The sequence below is a fragment of the Cavia porcellus genome, unplaced genomic scaffold (assembly GCF_034190915.1).
Source record: "Cavia porcellus strain 051 isolate PalLab524CR breed Dunkin Hartley unplaced genomic scaffold, mCavPor4.1 scaffold_23, whole genome shotgun sequence".
Taxonomy (NCBI): Eukaryota; Metazoa; Chordata; class Mammalia; order Rodentia; family Caviidae; genus Cavia; species Cavia porcellus.
In genome coordinates, this window is record NW_026947506.1 from 38,390,622 (window position 1) to 38,412,618 (window position 21,997).

Consider the following 21,997-nt stretch of genomic DNA (forward strand, 5'->3'; position numbering starts at 1 on the left):
TTTGATGAAGAATACAAAGAAAATATAGACTACATGAAGCACATTCAAAAAGATTACCAGGAAATTAAAAACTCTATGGAAAGATGGCAAATCACCTTGAAAGAAACTAAGGATAGATTATCCAAAATTGAGGGCAGTTTGCAATGTGGAATTATGAAAGGCAAAACTTTTTAAAAATAACAAGGAAACAGGCAGTAACAATACAAAGGTTTGAAGATGACAAGAGGATCTATAACTTGAGAATAAAGAATGTTAATGAAGAAGCAGAGGTACAAACAAAGGAATGACAAAGGTCATTCACAGAAATAATTAAGGAAAACTTCCCACATATAGGAAAAGGAAATGATATTCTGATATATGAGGCATACAGAACTCCAGCCACCTACAACCAAAACAGAACTACACCCAGGCGTATAATAATCAAGATCCCAGAAATTCAATATAAGAACAGAATATTAAAAGCTGTTAGAGACAAGAAACAGATAACCTGTAGAGGAATGCCCATCAGAATAATGGCAGTCTTCTCCACACAAACCATCAAGTCAAGAAGAGCCTGGAGCAAAATATTCCAAGCCCTGAAAGAAAATAACCTACAGCCCAGTTGATATACCCTGCTAAACTGTCTCTAGAAATTAATGGAGAAACAAGATGCTTCCAAGACAAAAAGGAACTTGGGAAATTTGCAACCACCAATCAAACTCTACAGAGAATACTCCAAGGCATTATATATAGAGAAAAGTATCTGGATTCCATGAATAGTGGCAGAGAGGCTTCAATGAATGGAGCAGAAAACAGAATGAAGAAGATAAACAGACAACTGATGGCAAACAAGAGCATAACAGAAATGAGGCAGAGAAGATTTTATTCAACACTGTTATGATTGATAGTATCAAGTCTGAGAATATAGCCAACTACACTGAAGATGACGACTCTACAATACACATTCTGGTTTGATAACTGCCAGTTTTTGAAGTTCTATACTATATACGTAGTTGTTTTTTTACTAATACTGTTATGTACTGATATATTCAATTATACTATGTCTGTTGATATAGCCATTGTATTGGAGATAACGAGAGACAGCACACGAACCATGGTAGAACTCTTTGTACAATGATCTTATAGGTTTATTTCATTTCATGTGTTTATAGGAATATGTTTTCTTTTGCCATGCTTTGTTTTGTTTCTCCCTCAAATATAGAAAGGATAGAAATACATGTTAAGATTCACACATGTGTGGAATCTATAAACAGTTTATGAGAACTGATCTTATGACACATGATGAAATGAACACATACTTTGAAGAAAAAGAGACACTAAAATACCCAGTGCTGATCCTGGAGTGTCATACTGTGAAACCCAGCAATAGTATTATTCTTTGTTCAGAATGATATTAGCCTGCTTGGGTTCATTCAATCTCAACATAATTGAAGATATGGATAATTGCATTTATGTTTAAGTATATAGTATTGATAACCATATTTCTAAGTTTTTGTTGGATAGTTGAACAGAACTGGTTGCAATCACACTGTTTGAATCCCCACTTTATATACTCCACTTTAGTGTCTTGAATAACTCTTTGTAAGAAGACAATCTGTAATCATCAACTAGTTATTTCTTACTATTAATTTTTTCTTTGAAAGTATGTATTATTTCTACCCATTTTTTGTTTTGTTTAGTCTTTATTTAAATTAAAATTTTAAAAAAGGCATTACAGTACTCCAGGCTGATCACAAAGTGTCATGATGTGAAATCCAACAATACTGTTATTCTTTGTTCAGAATGATTTTAACCTGCTTTTGTTCATTTAATCGAAACATAAATGAAGATATGGATAAATGCATGTATGTTTAAGTGTATAGGATTGACAACCATGTTACTAGGCTTTTGTTGAACAGTTGAAAAGAACTGTTTGCAGTCTCGCTGTTTGAATTCCCACTTTACATATTCCACTCTTGTGTCTTGAACAACTATTTGTAAAATGACAATATGTAAACATCAAGTAGTGATTTCTTACTGTTCATTTTTTTCTCTGAACATGTATTATTTCTACCTATGTTGTGTTTTGCTTAGTCTTTCTTTAAATAAAATTTAAAAAGTTGACTAGGACAGATACTATTCTAGTTAAAGGTAGAAACATATACTTGTAATACGCCAATCATGCAGGTATGACTAAGAATTTCATTATGTTGAAAGACAAATGTCAGGTAACATTCACAAGCCATTAGGCTCACATATCAATTAAAATGGGCATGTCATCAGAGGAATCAGTGATAGAAGGATCATCATGAGTTTGATGCTAATATCCATTTATAGAAAATCATATAAAGCCTTTTGTGCTGACTTCATTTGGTTGAATGATTGTGCTCAGTAGACATAAGCTGCATTGTGCTGGAATGACTTGAGTATTCTACTCAAATTTGAACTTCCACAAAAATAGATTGTTTTCTTAATTGCAAGCAACATTTTATGTTAACAATATTTGTCATTAAAATTCTCCCATCTCTGGGACAGAACACCTATTTCTCATACATTCAAGGAAGAGAGGTCTTCTTTGGCTTCTTGGTTTCAGAGGTTCAGTCAATAGTCAGTTGGCTGCAAGGAAGAAACAGCGTTGTGTTGGGGGTAAAAACTGCTTAACCAGAGGCAGCGAGGAAGTGGATAAAGTAAGAATGGATATAAAGAGGCAGATACTACCCAAAGGAACTTTTTTCTGGCCTACATCTTCCATCCAAGGCACATCTACTGAGAACATATTTGGCTTTGAACTCATTGATGATTTGCCTAATATTAAGTAAAAATATCACATTGAATACGGATTTTTCTTGAAAGAACAAAATTCCATCTATTTGCCAATTTGGAAAATCACTTCATATCTGGATTTGGTGGCTGGAGGAGAGGCATGGTTAATTCATTCTCTTGCCTAACCTCACTGCCATTGTATCTTACTTTGTTTGTGTGCCTGCTGCATTTAACAGACTACGTTTAGGAGGTTAATTTAACTGTTAAACTGACAAAACGTTGTGTAAATATACAACTGTCAAAAATATGGTACTAATTTATAAATTTGGATGTATTACAAAACCAAATTACCCATTACCAAAGCTCCCAGAAATATTTGACAAAATTGACCTCATTTCTTTGGTTCAACTTGCTCCTATTTAAAAATATGATGACATGAAACCAACAGGACTTGTGGGATGGGAATTGCCTGGCAATATTGGGGCCTGTTTTATTTATCTGTCAATGAGGGAAATTGACTGCAGGAATTAATACCAAGGTCTAGGGCTACAACTATACATTGACATGTAATAGTAGAACAGTTTTCAAGTTAGACATAAGCTAACAAATGAGACAGTTTTGAAACAACAAATCGGAGCACACATGCAACTGTGAAGAAAAGGAAGGGACAATGGAAACAGCATTGTTAAGTGGAGCTGGACTCACTCACCGAAGTGAACATATTTTTATATTCAGTTTCCCTGTCTGGCCCTTAGAACATTATGTTATATGTTGCAAACACTATAATATTCTGAGATAACCTCAAAACAAAATTCGGGGCTGTAAAGAATAAGCTCTGAGTCAGCTGTATTAACTGAAAACAAAACAAATAGCATGTACTGAATTTCAAGTGAAATCACCAATGATAACACATATCTGATGATAATGTGCAACACTGAACTCACAGGATAGAAGGTCATATAAACCCTCATTCAATATTAAACACTGAACTCAGTTGACCATATGAAATTTAAAAATTTCAGAATGCTCAAATACCACTGAAGATGGCTCATACCTTTTGTTTATTCTGCAGCTCTGTCTCACTTTGCTAAATATTAACCAATAACCTAAACTGAACTTGCAAACCACAGTAAGTTCATATGAAAATCAACAAACTGAGAATATGAAATGGAGCATTAGAACAATAATAGTGATTATTTTCCTTGCACAAAAAATCAGTTAACTGCATATCCAGAAATTATATTTTCTAAGGAATGCACTGTGAAATGATCTTGCTGGATCATAATCAAACTCATTAAGTTGTTTGGGAGAGTTTAATCAAAGAACCCAATGCTTTCTTTTCAAGGAAAAGGAATCTCATTCTGTTCAGTGTTTTGGAAGCTGAAATGCCATATAGTGTCAGGTAAGGCCAGAAACCCTTGAAAGGATACCTCCATAGACTCATCATGGTAGCATCTGCAAAGAATGAACCATAGGAGAAGATATAAAATACTCTGATATGGAAATCCTTCACACCAGAACAAGCTCAGCAATAGAAAGAAGCCTCACCTGTCCCTTTCCCAAGCCCAGACAAACTCAGTACCTAAGGGAAGACTTTGCCAGTCCTCCCCTACATTTAAGTGACCTTAGCAGGTAACAGAACCATTAGCCACCCTCCCCCCCTCACCTGGATGCCCTCAGCAGCCCATGGGACTATCAGCAACCCTTCCAACACCTGCAGTACCTTGATGTGTTAGAAGGAACCCAGGTGATATTTCCTCCCACACAGAGAAACTCAGCAGTGCAAAAGAGGATGATGAACTTACCCTAAAGTTGTGACTTCAGTTGGTCAACAGGATACTCAGTGGAGGACCTTGACATACCAGAAAAAACAGAGTTGAGACCTCTTACATAAAAATAGCGATGGGTGGGCTGGAAAGAGCACCATTGAGGTCTCCCATCCCCTGGAGAAACCCAGCTGGACCTGCAAAATCCCCAGTGACACTGTAGGGTTCTGCCTGGGGCATGCACTGTAGACAGGTGGGTATGGTATTATAGAGAAGCCTGAAGCCACAGTAACAATATGAGCTAAAGATTAGTTCACAACAGTACTTCTAGACTAGTCAAACTAGAAAGAATATAACACTCATGCAATTGGTCTCTTCCTTACACTGTAGGACCAAGTAACTGTGTGAGGATCAGCCACACAGCATTATCCTAAGAAATATATGATTCACCATCAAATCAAGCAGATTAGAAAAGGCAAAAATATTAATCCAAGGGGTGAAAATAACAAGACCAAAAAGCAAAATGCAATCTCAAGTGCCAACCCATTTGAAATATTTAGAGAGTTTGAAATAGAGGACATTGGAAGTCAGGTTAGAAATAATCTCTCAAGTAAAAATAAATGACAACCTTAATAAATGAATTTGCACAGCATAAGTAGAAGACACAGATAAAAAGTATAGGAGTATTGGGAAATGATGGAAACCTTGAATGAACAATAGAGAAAAGAAAAAGAATCAATGAAACAAATTTACAGAGATATCTAGTAAATTAAAAAACTTATTGGAAGTTGGCAAAACCACTTGAATGAACTAAAGATACACTTTCAGACCTTCAAGATAGGAACAGATCAGGTGATTATGAAAGGAAATAACTCCTAAAAATTACATGGGAGCATAAAATAACAGTTTGACAGCTCCAGGATAAAGTAAAGCATTACATGACAGATAGGTGTCAATGAAAATTCAGGTCTCAATGCAAATCAGATTTATAAATCTATTTGCTGAAGAAGTGGCAGAAAAGTTCCCAGGTAACAGCAATTTGAAATGCAGGTATACCAAGTATATAAAACATCTTGCCCTAACCCTAAATAAATCTATGCCCATTGTTGCCAGGTGTTGTACACAGAGAAGAAATAGGATAGGACATGGAGTTTATAATATTTTTATAATGGTCACTGGAAGTTAACACAGGAAAATGCAGGAAATTTATCCATAACACCAAAGACATAGATTATTTAGTCAAGAGCCTAAACCCCACAGCAATGTCCTACATGAGTCCAGATAAAAACCCAGAGCTCAGGACAATGCCTCCCATGAGTCCAGCTGCAGGTCCAGAGCCCACAACAAGGACTCACACCAGTCTCTTTTATGGATTCATGATGGGAAGACCCAAGGGTCAGCGGTGGCAGCCAGAAAGTCTATGCCAGCAAGATAAAGGAGCTGTGCTAGTGGGATGAGGGTTTTACACTGAAGCTGAGAAGTCACACTCACAAACGAATTATTTGAAGCCCCCAAACAAAACAATTTCAACTCAAATTGATATATCCTGCACAATTATCTTGCAAAATTAATGGAGAAATAAGACATAGGCAACTGAAGATATTAATTTCTACCAAACCAACCCTAGAATGTGTTGGGAGCCGTGGCACTGTCAAGTCATCAGACGCGGTGATTGCGAGGCCTGTGGGAAAGTACAAAAGCCTGGGCTAGATTACCCCTCTCATCGAGCCCGCCTGTGTGGCACCTGTTTCTTATCACCCCACTAAGTTCCCGCCTCACAGGGTAGTCTGCCTAGCTATTAATCCTATATATAGCCAGTGCCTCCACCCCCGAGAGAGAGAGAGACTGAAGCACAAAAGGAGCCGCGGGGAGCGGACCGGTAGAGGCTTCGGGGCAGACTGAAGCACGGAAGGAGCCGCGGAGAGCGGACCGCTAGAGGCTTCGGGGCAGACTGTATAAGGAGAGAATAAAGAAAAGCCTGACCACCGCCAGACCTTGTCGTGTGTCTTTCCTGCCGGCCGGGAGCGGACATCGACATTTGGAGGCCCGCACGGGGATTGATCAACCCCGAGACGCGGCGGTGGACTGCATTCTCCTACACAGTGCTGCAGCTGCAGGACAGGTGAGTAGAGGATAAGCCTGGGCCCTGGGTGGCGCGCACCTACAGGGTTTGTAGACTCCTCTCAACCTCACGCGTAAGTGGCGGGTTTCTTGGGCCTCACGCGGTGAGTATGAAACATAACACCAGAACTTAAGGTAATAAAAGAGTGTAAAACATAAACATAGAAGTAAAAATAACAGAAGATATATTAAAAATGGGAAACATGCCAAGTAAAGATACACAGCCTTGGTGTTGGTCCTTCGGAGACTCCTAAAGTCCAAGGACCTCAAGGTGGGGCGTAAGACTTTAGAAAATTTCCTTGCAGAGATTGACAGCTTTGCTCCCTGGTTTCTGCCTACAGGGCATGTAAACCTGCCCTCCTGGGAAAAGTTGGGCAGAGACCTTTCCCTAGCAGAGCGGGAGGGTAGAGCTTCAGTCTCTGCTCGTCCATTGTGGGAAATGATACACACGTGCCTAAAGAGTGAGGGTAGTTACGGGGGGAGCTCTCAAGAACTTGTAGAAGTACGCGAGGTGTTTGAACAGGCACAGTCAGGAAGCTCCCGACCGAGAAGGGTCCGTCAAGGAGGGCAGAGATACAAAAGAGGAAGCCGAGGCGCGGTTTGTGTCTTTCTGCAGGAATCGGGACGAGAACCAATGTGGGTCCCAGAGAGGTTGACGCGACAAGTCCCTCGACTGAAGATCAGGCCTGTTCCACCAGAGGCCAACCGCAGACCCAACAACAAGATGAGCCCTAAAAGAACTGCAGGACAATCCCTTTTTGGGGGCCTGGAACGGCTTGCTCCCCTATGTGCTACCCTTGTATACGCATGGCTCACTCGCATGGCCTACGACCGCGTTTAAAAGTGACAGGCTTCCCACATTCTCCTCCCTAGACAACAACATGTAGCAGGGTGGGTGAGTCAATGACGGGTAAGAGCGTGCCTCCCCAGCACGACTCAACCTAAGCCAGGCCCTACCCCGTTCCGCTCGAAAGCCGCTGGATTGTTAGATAAATTTCTCTCCGAGGGGATTCGTGGAGAGAAATGAGTGCATGCCTATGTGCAACCAGGTTCCGTCCGGTTCATTCCTGGCCCTAGAAAAAAGGACGAGGGCCTCAGGGCCTTGGTGGACCCTGGGACGGCCGACCAGGGTCTACGCTAAGGGCCTACGGTGGGCCTCAGTTCGGGGCATAGGCCTCTGCACTCTATCCAGGACGGGCTGCGATGCGCGTAGCCATCATTTAAAATAAAATAGGGGGAGATGTTGGGAGCCGTGGCACTGTCAAGTCATCAGACGCGGTGATTGCGAGGCCTGTGGGAAAGTACAAAAGCCTGGGCTAGATTACCCCTCTCATCGAGCCCGCCTGTGTGGCACCTGTTTCTTATCACCCCACTAAGTTCCCGCCTCACAGGGTAGTCTGCCTAGCTATTAATCCTATATATAGCCAGTGCCTCCACCCCCGAGAGAGAGAGAGACTGAAGCACAAAAGGAGCCGCGGGGAGCGGACCGGTAGAGGCTTCGGGGCAGACTGTATAAGGAGAGAATAAAGAAAAGCCTGACCACCGCCAGACCTTGTCGTGTGTCTTTCCTGCCGGCCGGGAGCGGACATCGACAAGAATGAATACTGAAAGATACACTAGATAGAGATAAAGGTTACTACAATTTCCAGAACTCCAACAGAAAGAAACCAACAGGCAGGGCAAGTAATTAATGAGGAGAAAGCAGGTAACCAAGAAAAGAAAAATACCATGACAAAGCTAAGCCAATATAAATTAGTTGTAACTATCAACATAAATGGCCTCAATTCACAAATTAAAAGAACCTGATTGACAGATTAGATGAAGAAACAGGATCCAAGAATATGCTGCGTAAAAGAAATATATTTAATTCAAAAAGAAACTCATAGAGTGAAAGTCAAATAATGGAAAATGATATTCCATGTGACAGGAGCAATATTCCTTGGCATTGACGTACCTTTCTATTTGCAGTCAATGTGAACTTCAAAGCAAAAATATCAGAACACATAAATAAGAACACTGCAAACTTATTAGAAGAAAAATGCAAGAGGAATAGACAACAATCATAAATATGTGCATCAAACACAGCAACACCAAACTATATAAGACAAATATTAATAGATAAACAAATATGCAATAACATAATTTTAACAGCTATAATAGCTGAAATTTTCCCAAAAATGGGAAAGGAAACTAATATATAGGTAAGTGAAGCATATAGAACTCCAATTAGCCATAATCAAAATAAATCTACACTCAGATGTATAATTATCAACATCCCAGAAATTCAGCAAGAGAACAGAATAATAAAAGCTATTAGAAAAAAGAGAGACTGATTACCTAAAATAGAAAGCCCATCAGAATGACAGCAGTTTTTTCAACACAATGAGGTCAAGAAAAGCATGGTGAGAATTATTTTAAATACTAAAAATGACTTCCAAACAAGATTGATGTGTGCTAAAAACTGTCTTTCAAAACTGATGGAGACTATTAACCTGATTTGAACCCCTGTATTGTTCTCCACATCTTGTTCTGACTGATTTTATCATATTCTGTTTTGCTTAATAGTATCAAGTTTGAGGGTATAGGCAACCATTTGGAAGGCAACCGGATATTCTATGATGCCCATTATCATTTGACTATTATCTTCTTTGGAAGTCCTGTAAGCTCTCCAATGTGAGTTTATTGGTCTTCTGCACTGTTTTGTTCAATTCTTTTATACCAGCTGATATAGGCAACTCTTTTTAGGATAACAAGAGGCATAATGGTAACCATTGTTGATCACCTAGTAATCTTTTTTTTTCATTATATACTATGTCCATCCTCCTGCTCTGACTCTGTTTTTATTTGTCACATTGGGTTTTTCTTTGGTCCATCTTGTTTTGTTTTCTTGTTTTTTGGTTTTTTAAAAATCTTTTTTCTTTTCCTCTTCAAAGAAAAAGTTATAAGAACTGTGGGAGTAGTGGAAACCAAAATGTGTGATTTTTAGCGTAAAAAAGAGAAGAAGGAAAGTGATCTAAAGGACGTAACTGCAAGTATATTTAAATGTGTAGGATAGAGAACCATATTGCTGAGTTTTTCTTGGATCACTGAACAGAACTGACTGCAATTTCACTGTATTAATGTCCACTTTGTATGCTTTAATTTTGTATTCTGGACAACTGTTTCTAAGATGACAATGTGTGATCTATTAACTGGTGAATTCTTACTGTAGATTTTTTCTCTTGAAATTCTGTATCACTTCTAGCCTTTTACTGTTTTGCTTCATTTAGTTTTGTTTTTTCTTTAAATAAAAAAACCGATGGAAAAATAAGATACATACATGAAAATAACAGCTCAAGAACTTCAGGGCCACCAAACCAACCCAGCAAACAATACTGAAACTTATTCTAGATAGCCATAAAAACAACTATGACTCCAAGAACACCAACAGAAAAAAACTGCCAAGCAAGGCAAACAATTAACCTGAGAGGAAAGGTAAAGAACCAACTGCAGAAAGATAGTGCACCCAAAACCAGCAAACATACATCAGTTAAAACCATTGATGTAAACAGCCTCAGTTCACCAATTAAAAGAAACAGACTGGCAGAATGGATCAAGGAACAACATCCAACCATATATGCTGTATACAAAAAGCCATCTAATGAAAAAGTAAATCCATAGATTGAAAGTCAGAGGATCGAAAACAATGCTTCACACAACAGGAAACCCCCAAAAATCATAGATAGCAATTTTGTTTCCAGACAATGTGAACTTCAAGAAGGATCAAAGCAGATAAAGAAGGTCAATACATGCTGGTTAGAGGAAAACTTCAAAAAGAAGAGATAACAATCTTAAATATGTAGGCACCAAATTCACAAGCACTCAGTTGTGTAAAACAAACATTAATAGAGATGGAAAATGATAGAAGAGATATTACAACTGTCTTAGTTACTTTATGCTCGTTGCTGAAACAAAATACCTGAAGCCCAAAGTTGGGAAAGGTTTATTTCTTACAGTTTTTGGAGGTTTCAGTCCACACTCAGTTGTCTCCAAGACAGGCAGGCATGGCTGGGCTGCAGTTCATGGTGGCCACCAGCAGCAAACTCGAACCAGCAAAGAGAAAGACACACCTTCTTCCTGCCATTACATCACATCCTGGCTCCACCCCTATGTGGGTGGAGCACTGACACCATCAATCCAAGCACTATACAATGAACCATCACAAATGAACAATGCAAACTCATGAGGCCTGGGGGACACAAACGTAAACCATGACAACAATTATAACAGGAGACTTTAATACTCACTTGACAGAGACTGATCAACTAGGTAGAAAATCAGCAAAGACATAACTGAAGTGAATCAAACTCACAGACAAATAGACTTAGTGGATGTGTACAAGGTGTTCCACTCAACTACATCAGAATATACATTCTTCTTGCCTTCACATTGAACTTTCTCTAACATAGACCAAATGCTAGCTCACAAACTTGATTAATTAAATACAAAAGAATTGAAATTATTCCTTGCATCTTATTTGATCCCAGTGCCATGAAATTGTAAAATAATGACAAAGTAAACTGCCAAATATCCACAAACACATGGATATTAAATACTACACTCCAGAGCAATCAGAGGGTCCCAGAAGAAACCAAAGAATATGTACCAGAAAACAAAAACACAAATAAAGCATACTGGAATATGTGGGATGAAATGAAAGCATTTCTCAGAGGGAAATTTATTGCAGTGATTTCCCACAACAGGAAAACAGAATGCAAACAATAAAAAATGTGATGTTACATCTCAAGCTTCTAGAAAAAGAAAAGCAAGTCAAGGCAAAAGCCAATAGAAGGCTTTTGGAAATTACAAAAATTAGAGAAGAAATTGATGCAATTGACACTAAGAAAATAATACAAAGAATTAACAAATCAAAGAGCAGGATCTTTCAAAGATTAAATAAAATTGATAAGTTCTTAGCCAACGTTGTTTTAAAAAGGAAACAAGGATCCAAACTCATAAAAAAGAATGAAAAGGGCAAAGTCACTACAGACCCTGTGGACATATAGAAGATCATCAGTAGCTATTTTGAAACACTTATTCTCATAGATTTGATAACCAAAAGAAATCTACAGATTTCTAGGAATGAATGAATTACCAAAGCTGAATTAAGAAGATGTAAAATTGCTGAATAACTGAATATCAATTAATGAAATTGAAAATGTAATTAGAACCTTACCGACAAAAAAGTCCATGTCCTGATGGATTCACAGCTGAATTCTACAAGAAATTCAAGCAAGACTTAATGCCAACACTTCTCAGACTCTTCAATGAAATTGTAAAGGAATCAGTTCTCTCTATGTCATTCCTGGAAGCAAATATTATCCTACTACCAAAACCAGAGAAAGGTTCAACATAAAGGAAAATTACAGGTCAATGTCCCTAATGAACATAGTTGCAAAAATCCTCAATGAAACACTGGTAAACAGAATGCAGCAAGTCATCAAGAACATTATACCCCAAGACCAAGTGGGATTCATCCCAGGAATGCAGGAATGGCTCAGCATACACAAGTAAATAAGTGTAATACATCATATCAATAGAGCCAAAAATAAAAATCACATGATCATTTCAATAGGTGCAGAAAAAACTTTTAATGAAGCCTAACATTCAGTCATGATAAGAACCCTATGAAAAATTGGAATAGATGGTCTCTACATCAATCTGATAAAAGGTATCTGTGATAAGACAAAAGTCAGCACTGTTATAAATGGTCTAATATTGAGAGCTTTTATTCTAAAATCAGAAACAAGATAAGGTTGTCCATTAACACCACTCCTATTAAAAATAGTGCTGAAAATATTGGCCAGATCATTAGATGAGAGAGACAGAAAGAGAGAGAGAGAGAGAGAGAGAGAGAGAGAGAGAGAGACAGAGACAGAGACAGAGACAGAGAGAGAGAAGGAATAAAGGTAGGAAAGGCAGAGGTTAAACTACTATTCTTTACAGATTAAAGAAACTTGATATAGAAGACCCCCAAAACTTCGTTGAATGATGAAATAGTATGGAAAGATGTAATAACCAAATGCAGTAATGTAGCTGGATACAAAGTCAAAACTCAAAAATCAATAGCGTTCCTCTACACAAACAACAAACTCACCAAGAGGAAAATAAGAGAAACCCTTCACGAAAGCATCCAAAAAATGAAATATTGGGAATCAATTTGACAAAGGTAGTAAAAGATCTACTCAGAGAAAAATACAGTATTCTGAAAAAAAGAAATCAAAGAGGATCTCAGAGAATGGAAAAGCATTCCATGTTCATGGATAGGAAGAAACAACATTGTGAAAATGGCTATTCTTGGGAAGCAGAGAGCACAGCCGAGCTTAGTGACCCTGTTCCAGCCCCACCCGCCACCTCTCCCACCTGAGGAGCACACCACAGCTGCCCGCCAGAAGGAGAGAGCACAGCCGAGTGGAGGGACCCCATTCCAGCCCCACCTGCCACCTCTTCTTCCTGAGGAGCACACCACATCTGCCTGCCTGAAGGAGGGAGCTGGGCTGAGCTGCAGGAAATTGCAGTGGCCTTGCCTGCGAACTTCTTTTTACCTGGAGAGAACCAGCAACACTGCCACTGCCTGGAGGAGGGAGTAGCCCTGCTGAGGAGGTTTGAGGCCTACCATAGGGAGACCTTCTATCAGCCTGGGGAGCTTTGCCATCTAAGGAGCTGGATGACTACACAACAACCAAACCCTGGGACAGTATGAGATCCTTGCTTTACGGAGTTGGGGGTCTGCTGGGCTTGCAGCCACACTAGATTGGACTTAGCAGGATTGGGATTGCCTGGAGCACACCAGGTGGCCTTCTTTCCCTCAGGAGAGCTTTGCTACAAGAGGGGGAAACTGTGCAGCTTGAGGAGGCTTTAGGTCTACCTGAGAGGAGCTTGGCAACCCTCTTTTAATCCAAGGGCTCCGCTCCCCAAGGAGGGAGATACACTACCAGAGGAGTCCCAGGAGCCCAGGACATAAGAGACAATTTCCAACACTCCCTGGGGAAACTCTTGAACAACACTTGAAACATGGAAATATATGAAAATGACAAAATGAAAGACCAAAATACAATCTCAAATATCCAGCCCTTCCCAAGAAAGCCTAGGAGCCATGTACATAGAGGAAAATACACGCCATATACCTGAAATACCTGAAACAATAGTAACTGAAATAAAGAAGCTACTCCAGAAAGATTTAAAGGAATTCAAACTAGAAATAATCTCTCAGGTAAAAGAAGAAATGAAGCAGATGCTGAAAATATCTAAAGAAGACACAGTTTAAAAAATGGAGGAACTAAACAAAAAGATAGAATATCTGGGTGAACAATATAAGAAACAAACAGAATCCATAAAAAGATGCAAAGAAATATACAGGAAATCAAAAATTCCATTGAAAGTTGTAAAAACTGCCTCAATGAATTTGAAGATAGAATTTCAGACCTTGAAGACAGGATTGCAGCCAGAGAACAGGAAAGGAAATATCTTTATAAAATAACAAGAAATCAAGAAAAAAAAATTCAACACCTGAAAAATGATGCAAAGAAAAACAACATAAGGTTGATAGGGATAAATGAAAAAGAAGGAGACAATATAAAGGATGTCAAGAGGACATTTAGAGAAATAAAAGCTGAAAATTTCCCAAACATGAAATTAGAAACTGATATCAGGATCAATGAAGCATATAGAACTCCAAATAGCCATAACCAAAATAAAACTACACCCAGACATATAATAATCACCATCCCAGAAATCGAACAATAGAATAGAATATTAAAAGCTGTCAGAGAGAAAAGACAGATCATCAATAAAGGAAAACCTATAAGAATCACAACAGACTTCCCAGCACAAACAATAAAGTCAAGAAGAGCATGGAGTGAAGTATTTCAGATCCTAAAAGAAAATGATTTCCAACCTAGGCTGATGTACCCTGCAAAACTGTCCTTCAAAATCGATGGAGAAATAAGATACTTCCATGACAAAGAACAGGTGAAGAACTTCATGATCACGAGGCCAATGCTGCAAAGAATACTGAAAGACAGCTTAGATACATTTAGGAAAAAACCACTAAACAAGGCAGACAATTAAGCAGAATAGAAAGATAAAGATGCAACAGCAGAAATATAACATGTCAGCAGTAAACCAATATATAACAGTTATAACCATTAATGTAAATGGTCTAAATGCACCAATTAAAAGAAACAGACTGGCAGAATGGATCAAGAAACCACATCCAACCATATGCTGTCTACAAGAAACCCATCTAACCCAAAAGGATACTCACAGACTAAAAGTCAAAGGATGGAAAACAATACTTCATGCAAAACGAACCTACCAAAAATCAGGGGTAGCTATTCTGTTTGCAGAAAAGGTAAACTTCAAACCAGTAATGATCAGAAGAGATAAAGAAGGTCACTACATACTGATTAGGGGAAAATATCAAGAGGAAGAGATAACTATTTTAAATATATAAACACCAAATTCCAGACACCCAGTTATATAAAACAAGTAATATGAAAAATCAAAAACCAAATTAGGAGTGATACAATTATAACAGGAGATTTTAACACACCATTGACACCAATGGACAGATCAATCAGAGAGAAAACCAGCAAAAAAATAACAGAACTGAATCACACCTATGAACAAATGGACTTGATAGACATATACAGAGTATATCAATGAACAACAACAGAATACACATTATTATCAGCAGTACATGGGTCATTCTCTAAAATAGACCATATATTAACTCACAGAACATATTTAAATAATAGAAAAAGAGTTGAAATTATCCCTTGCATGTTATCGGATCATAGCACTATGAAATTAGAAACTAATGATAAAAGATACTGCAAAAATCGCACAAACACCTGGAAACTGAATAACACACTCTTGAGTAATCAGTGAGTCACAAAGAAAATTAAAGAAGAAATCAAACAATACCAAAAAGCAAATGAAAACACAAATACAATTTACTGGAATCTGGGATGCAATGAAAGCTGTCCTCAGAAGAAAATTTATTGCACTGAGTTCCCACATGAGGAAAATAGAACGAATACAAATAAATAACCTGGTGTTACACCTCAAACATCTAGCAAAAAAAGAACAAGTCAAGTCCAAAGCCAAAAGAAGAGAGGAAATTATAAAAATCAGAGCAGAAATCAATGTAATAGAGACTAAGAAAAGAATCCAAAGAATCAACGAATCAAAGAGTTGGTTCTTTGAAAGAATAAATAAAATCGATAAGCCCCTAGCCAACCGTATTTTAAAAAGGGAAGAAAAAGCTCAAATTCATGCAACAACAAATGAAAAAGTTGAAATCACTACAGACCCATTAGAAATACAGAAGATCATCAACACCTATTTTGAAAACCTCTACTCTCAAAAGTTTGATAACACAGAATAGATTTTTAGAAACATATGAAGTACCAAAGCTAGATCAAGAGGATGTAAAACTGTTGAATAATCCAATCTCTGTTAATGAAATTGAAAATGCAATTAAGTCCTTACCCAGCAAGAAGAGCCCAGGCCCAGATGGATTCACTGCAGAATTCCACAAGAAATACAAAGAAGACCTAATGCCGACACTCCTCAAACTCTTCAATGAAATTGAAAGGGAAGCAATCCTTCCTAAGTCATTCCTGGAAGCAAATATTACTCTGGTACCAAAACCTGAGAAAGACCCAACTAAAAAAGAGAACTATAGACCGATCTCCCTAATGAACACAGATGCAAAAATCCTCAATAAAATATTGGCAAATAGGATGCAGCAAATCATCAAGAAGATTGTACACCATGACCAAGTGAGATTCATCCCAGGTATGCAGGGATGATTCAACATACATAAATTAATAAATGTAATCCACCATATCAATAGAGTTAAAAGTAAGAATCACATGATCTTTTCTATAGATGCAGAAAAAGCTTTTGATAAGATATGACATTCATTTATGATAAGAACCTTGCAGAAAATTGGAATAGATGGTCTTTACCTCAACATAACAAAGGTCATTTATGACAATCCAACAGCCAGTATCATACTAAATGGCTAAAAATTGAAGGCCTTTACTTTAAAATCAGGCACAAGACAAGGATGTCCCTTATTGCCCCTCCTATTTAATATAGTACTGGATATACTAGCCAGAGCAATTAGACAAGAGAGAGAAATAAATGCATACAGATAGGAAAAGAAGAAGTTAAATTATCATTATTTCCAGATGATGTGATAATCTACATAGAACACCCCCAAAACTCCATTGAAAGACTCCTAGATATAATAAATAAATTTAGCAATATGGCTGGATACAAAATCAATACTCAAAAATCAATAGCATTCCTATACACTAACAACAAATCACAGAGAAATAAGAGAAGCCACACCCTTCACACTAGCATCCAAAAAAATGAAATATTTAGGAATTACTCTCATGAAAGAAGTCAAAGTCCTATACAGGGAAAATTATAATGCACTGAAAAATGAAATTGAAGATGATCTCAGAAAATGGAAAGACATCCCTTGCTCATGGATAGGAAGAATAAATATTGTGAAAATGGCAATTCTCCTAAAAGTCTTACACAGATTCAATGCAATCCCAATAAAATTACCATCAACATACCTCATAGATCTCGAGAAATCACTCCTAAAATTCGTCTGGAGCAGGAAGAGACCTAAAATAGCAAACACAGTTCTAAGCAGTAAAGGCAAGGCAGAAGGCATCACAATCCCCGATTTGAAGTTATACTACAAAGCAACTGTAGTAAAATCAACATGGTACTGGAATCAAAACAGAGCCAAAGATCAGTGGAATAGATTAGAAGATACAACCACAACTAAAAACATACTCAACCACCTTGTCTTTGATGAAGGGGCCAAACATGTTCACTGGACGAATGACAGTCTCTTTAATAAATGGTGTTGGAAAAACTGGCTCTCCATATGCTGAAAACTAAAACTAGACCCATGCCTATCACCATGTACTAAATTAAAATCTAAATGGATCAAAGATCTAAATATTAAAACAGAAACACTAAATCTATTGGAAGACAAATTGGGTAAAAACCTTGAGGACATAGGAGTAGGTAAAAAATTTATGAACAGGACTCAAAACACACGGGAAATACTTCCCAGAATCAATAACTGGGATCACCTCTTATTAAAAAGTTTCTGCACATCAGCAAAAATCTCTAAAGTAGTGAAAAGAAAACCCAAAAACTGGGAAAAAAATCTTAGTGAACTGTCCCTCAGATGAAGGGCTAAAAAATATAAAGAAATTAAAAAACCACACATCCAATATTCAAAGACTCAATCCAAAAATGGACATCTGAAATGAGTACACAGTTCTCAGATGAAGAAATGCAAATGGCAGATAAATACATGAAGAAATGTTCATCATCATTAGTCATTTTATTTTTTTTTAATTTTTAAATTTTATTTTTAATTTTATTTAAAAGGAAAAAGAGAAAAAAGAAAACAAAACAAAGCAGTGTAAGGGTACAAGTAATACAGAACAAAAAAAAAGTAAGACATCACCAGTTAATAGATTACACATTATCATCTTAGAGATAGTTGCTCAAGTCACAGTATCAAAGAATACAAAGTGAACATTCAAACAGAGAGACTGCAAACAGTTGTGTTCAATGATCCAACCACAAACATTAATATGGTCAGCTATTTATCACCCCTAAACACACTTGCAGTTGTATCCTTTAGAGCACTTTCATTAGTCATTTTAGAAATGCAAATTAAAACCACTTAAATTTCATCTCACTCCTGAAAGAATGGCCAAGATCAAGAAAACCACCAACAACAAATGCTGCAGAGGCTGTGGGCAAAAAGGAACTCTCCTGCACTGTCAGTGGGAGTGTAGACTAGTGCAACCATTGTGGAGGTCAGTCTGGAGATTTCTCAGAAAGCTGGGACTGGAAGCCCCATTTGACCCAGCTATTCCATTTCTAGGCATATTCACAGAAGAACTGAAAGCATCATTCCACAGTGATAACAGGTTTATAGCAACACAATTTGTAATATCCAGATCTTGGAAACAACCTAAGTGTCCATCAACTAAGGAATGGATAAAATAGTTGTGGTATTTTTATATAATGGAGTACTACTCAGCTATAAAGAATGATCACATTGAGATATTTATAAATAAATGGATGCAGCTTGAGACCATACTCATAAGTGAAATAAATCAAACATTTATAAATATCAAATAGTTTCCCTAGTGTAAGAAATGATAAGAATACATAAAAGTGCGTGGTAATCGTGATTCCCAGTCATACTGGTTTAAAACCATATAATGTTTTCTCTCATTAATTGGAATGGTTTTAATCTGGGTTGTTCGATTTTATTGTGATAGTATGAATAGCTCTTTTGAAGAAAATAGGACAGCGTAATATCTAGTGCTGATTTAATATTATCCTGTTTTGAAGCCCCATCAAGTTGTTGTTCATCTGTTTCCATTGGTTTTAACATGTATCTTGTTATACTTTAATATATGTGATAGTATAAACAAAATTTTATAGGCGAAGAGATAATCTAGAAACCATTGTTTGGTTTCTGTTAGCTGGTTCTAAATACCCCACGATACTTTCATTCTCTTGAATGGTTTCACACTGTCTTGATAAGTTTGATGCTATAGTATACAAAGTTATACTCAAATATTTCAAGGAAAGAGACACTATGATAACTACTATTAATGTCAGGCTATCTGGTGAAACACAATGATGGTTAAATTGTTCGGTTTTGACCTGTGTTGTTTTATTGATATGTCCTCTTTTATCTCAGTCTCCCTCCTTTTTTTCTTTTTTAAAAAATTAATTTATTTCTTATTATTTTTAATTGGGGAAAAACTAAATTAAAAATAGCTGGATATATTGTAGTAACTTTTTTGTTTTCCTATTAACCTGAATTGAACCCCTGTATTGTTCTCCACATCTTGTTCTGACTGATTTTATTATATTCCATTTTGTTTAATAGTATCAAGTTTGAGGGTATAGGCAACCACTTTGAAGGCAACAAGACATTCTATAATGCCCATTATGGTTTGACTATTATCTTCTTTGGAAGTCCTGTAAGGTCTCCAATACGGTTTTTATTGGTCTTGTTCTATACTGTTTTGTTCAATTCTATTATACCAGATGATACAGGCAACTCTTTTTAAGATAGAAAGAGGCATAATGGTAACCATTGTTGATCACCTGGTAATCTCTTTTTGCATTATATACTATGTCCATAGTCCTGTTCTAAATGACTCTGTTTTGGTTAGTCACATTGGTTTTTGTTGTTGTTGTTGTTGTTCTGGTTTATTTGTTTTTTTTTTTCCTCTTCAAAGAAAAAGTTATAAGAAGTGTTGTAGAAATAATACTCAAAATGTGTAATTGTTATTGTAAAAAAGAGAGGAAATAAAGTGATCTAAAGGGTATAACTGCATGTGTATTTAAGTGTGTAGGATAGAAAACCATATTACTGTGTTTTTGTTGGATCATTGAACAGAATGTCTGCAATCTCGCTGTATTAATGTACACTTTGTATGGTTTAATTTTGTAATCTGGACAACTGTTTCTGAAATGACAATATGTAATCTATTAACTAGTGATTTCTTACTGTATATTTTTTTCTGTTGAAAGTCTGTATTACTTGTACCCTTTTACTGTTTTGTTTGTTTTGTTTTGTTTTTCTTTTTAAATAAAAAATGGCTATTCTCCCAAAATTGTTATACAGATTTGAAGCACTTCCAATCAAAATATCATTAGCATACCTTACAGATCTAGAGAAATCAGTCCTAAAATTCATCAGGAACCAGCAGAGACCTAGAATAACAAAAGCAATTTTGGGCAACAAAGGCAAGGCAGGAGACAGCACAATCCCTGACTTGAAGTTTTACTACAAAGTTACTGTGATAAAATCAGCATGGTATTGCAACAAAAATAAACCTCAAGATTAATGGAATAGATTAGAAGATATGACCATGACTACAAATAATGCAGTCACATTGTTTTTGACAAAGAAGAAGAAAACTTTTTTATACACATACAATGGTATATGTGCACCCATGTTTATAGCAGCACAATTTCTAATAGCTAAATCTTGAAAATAACCCAAATGCCCATTCATTGAGGAATGGATAAAAATGATGTGACATTTTTATTCAATGGAATACTACTCAGCTATAAAGAAAGACCATATGTAAATGGATGTGAGTTGAGATCATAGTTAGCAGTGAAATAAATCGAACTCACCTGTGTAAATACCATATTGTCTCCTTAGTGTAAAAAACTGAAAGAAGAAAAAAGATACAAAATCTTTGATAAATACTGTGAAAGGGTAAGAAATTGCTCAAAAAGAAAAGATAACTTAGAGGGATGGAGTAAATTAGGAAGTGAAACAAAAAGATTATTAAGATGATTCTACTACTAATTCTTGGGAAAAAAACTGAAAACATTTATAGGATTAGATCCCTTTTGCATGACAATATCTGGTGATTCATATAAGACTTATGAAGATAACTATGCAAAGTAACAAAAATTGTTGTGTTCCTACCACCTTGTTTACAAATCTATATCATTATTATTTGGGGCTCTTAAATACGGTTATTTGATATTTTGGTTTTCCCTGTAATACAGAAAGGATAGATGTACATGTATAGGCTTATAAATGCCTAGAACTTCACCTAAAGGGTTTTCAAGAAATGATTTTAGTGTGTGTGATAGTATGAACAACTACATTGAAGAAAACAAGACACCACAGTAGCCACTGATGATTTCCTATCATTTTGATTTGAAAGCCAATAATGTTTTCATTCTTGACTTTGATTGGTTGCAATCTGTTTTCCGTTATTTGACTCTAATATGTATGAAGATATGAACAGCTATTTTGAAGAAAGCAAGAGACATTATATTAGCCATTACTGATTTCTTTGAAAGCCCTCAAGGCTCTAATTCTTATGTTTTGATTGCTTTTATACTATTTTGATGTGTATTAACCTATTGTGTGTGCTGGTATGGACAACTATTTTGAAGAAAACAGGACATTATGGTAGCCACTGCTGATTTTCTGCTGTCTTTATCTGAAATCATATGCTACTTGCATTGTATTACTCTGTTCTGCTTCATTCTGTTTTAGACTTTCTTTGTTTCGTTTTATTCTCTTTAAAGTAAAAAAAATTAAAGTTTCAAAAAGGGCGAAATTGGTGGAACACAAATATAAGGAAACAAAGAATTAAAGGGGAAAATGAAGATAGAGCTTTTAGAAATGGAGAGGGAAAGAGGGGTTACAGGAAGATAAGGGGAAGGGGACAAAATAATTACATTGTGTTATGTTCATGTACAAATTCTTCATGATA

At 36.8% G+C, this 21,997-nt stretch overlaps 2 long non-coding RNA genes across 2 annotated transcripts; one reads left to right on the top strand and one right to left on the bottom strand.

Moving 5' to 3' along the window:
* Positions 1–4,036: 4,036 nt before the first annotated feature.
* On the bottom strand, positions 4,037–10,712 carry LOC134472368 (uncharacterized). Its single transcript, XR_010042175.1, has 3 exons — positions 10,623–10,712; positions 4,548–4,594; positions 4,037–4,197 (listed from the first exon to the last, which is right to left on the bottom strand). It is a non-coding gene; the product is annotated as an uncharacterized LOC134472368 (long non-coding RNA).
* LOC134472499 (uncharacterized) lies at positions 6,145–8,177 on the top strand. Its single transcript, XR_010042341.1, has 2 exons — positions 6,145–6,630; positions 7,246–8,177. It is a non-coding gene; the product is annotated as an uncharacterized LOC134472499 (long non-coding RNA).
* Positions 10,713–21,997: the final 11,285 nt, after the last annotated feature.